At 33.9% G+C, this 1,675-nt stretch overlaps 1 pseudogene; it reads left to right on the forward strand.

Annotated features, from left to right (window-relative positions):
• The first annotated feature begins 659 nt into the window (after positions 1–659).
• On the forward strand, positions 660–774 carry LOC132009234 (U6 spliceosomal RNA; annotated as a pseudogene).
• The last annotated feature ends 901 nt before the right edge of the window (positions 775–1,675 follow it).

The raw sequence follows: 1,675 nt of genomic DNA on the forward strand, positions 1-1,675 counted from the left end.
GATTTCTGTCAAATAAATAAATAAATAATCTATTTTTAAAATATCACTGAGCAAGGATGACATGAAAAACTATTAAAAAAAAAGAAGCAAAACAAAATTCTTCTCTTTTATATATTGATCTTGTATTTGGCAGCTTTACTAAATTTGTTAATTCAAAATTTTTTGTGAATAAATAAATAAATAATCTTTTTTTAAAAGATTTTATTTATTTATTTGACAGAGAGAGATGACAAGCAGGCAGAGAGGCAGGCAGAGACAGAAGACGTAGCAGCTTCCTGCTGAGCAGAGAGGCTGATGGGGGGCTCGATCCCAGGACCCTGGGATCATGACCTGAGCCGAAGGCAGCGGCTTAACCCAATGAGCCACCCAGGCGCCCCTAACATTGGATTTTTGATAGGAATTGAATTTACAGATGGTTTTTGGTAGTATGGACATTTTAACAATGTTAATTCTTACCATTCATAAATATGAGCTATCTTTCCATTTGTGTCTCCTTCAATTTCTTTATCAATGTCATAGTTTATGGGGTACAGATCTTTCATCTTCTTAGTTAAATCTTATCCTAAGTATTTTATTAGTTTTGATGCTATTGTGAATTAGATTGTTTTCTTTATTTTTTCACATAGTTCATCATTAGAGTGTTAAAATGCTCCTGTCTTGTGCTTACTTTGGCAGCACATATACTAAATTGGAATGATGCAGAGAAGATTAGCGTGATCACTGAGCAAGGATTACATGAAAAACTATTAAAAAATGAAACAAAACAAAATTCTTGTCTTTTATATATTGATCTTGTATTTGGCAGCTTTACTAAATTTGTTTATTCAAAATTTTTTGTGAAGTTTTTAGGATTTTTTTACATGTAAGTTCATGTTATACAAAAAAAAAAAAAGAAAATTTTACTTCTTCCTTGTTTTTTTTTTTGGAGTCTTTTATTTCTTTGTGTTTCTTGTTTCTCTGGCTAGGACATCCAGTACTATGTCAAATGAGAGTATTGAAAGTGGACACACTTGTCTTTTTTCTGATCTTTAAGGGGAAAACTTTCAAACTTTTTTGATTGAATATGAGATTAGCTCTGGGCTTGCAATATGTGTTTTTTCTTTAATGGATTTTTTAAATTATTTTTTTTAATTTTGTATAAACATATAATGTGTTTTTATCCCTAGGGGTACAGGTCTTTGAATCACCAGGTTTACACATTTCACAGCACTCACCATCACTCACCATAGCACCTGCCCTCTCCAATGTGCATACCCCCACCATCCTCTCCCAACACACCTCTACCCAGCAACCCTCAGTGTGTTTTGTGAGATTCAGTCTTTTAAGGTTTGTCTCCCTCCCAATCCCATCTTCTTTTATTTTTCTTTTCGTACGCCCGAAACCGCCTATGTTGCATCTCCACTTCATCATATAAGGGAGATCATATGATAGTTGTCTTTCTCAGATTGATTTATTTCGCCAAACATAATACCCTCTAGTTCCATCCACGCCATCACAAATAGCAGGATTTCATTTCTTTTGATGGCTGCATAGTATCCCATTGTACATATATACCACATCTTATTTATTGATTCATCTTTTGAAGGACATTTAGGTTCTTTCCATAGTTTAACTATTGTGGACATTGCTGCTATAAACATTTGGGTGCATGTGCCCCTTCAGAATGCCACGTTTG

The sequence above is a fragment of the Mustela nigripes genome, unplaced genomic scaffold (assembly GCF_022355385.1).
Source record: "Mustela nigripes isolate SB6536 unplaced genomic scaffold, MUSNIG.SB6536 HiC_scaffold_8428, whole genome shotgun sequence".
In the NCBI taxonomy this organism is placed as follows: Eukaryota; Metazoa; Chordata; class Mammalia; order Carnivora; family Mustelidae; genus Mustela; species Mustela nigripes.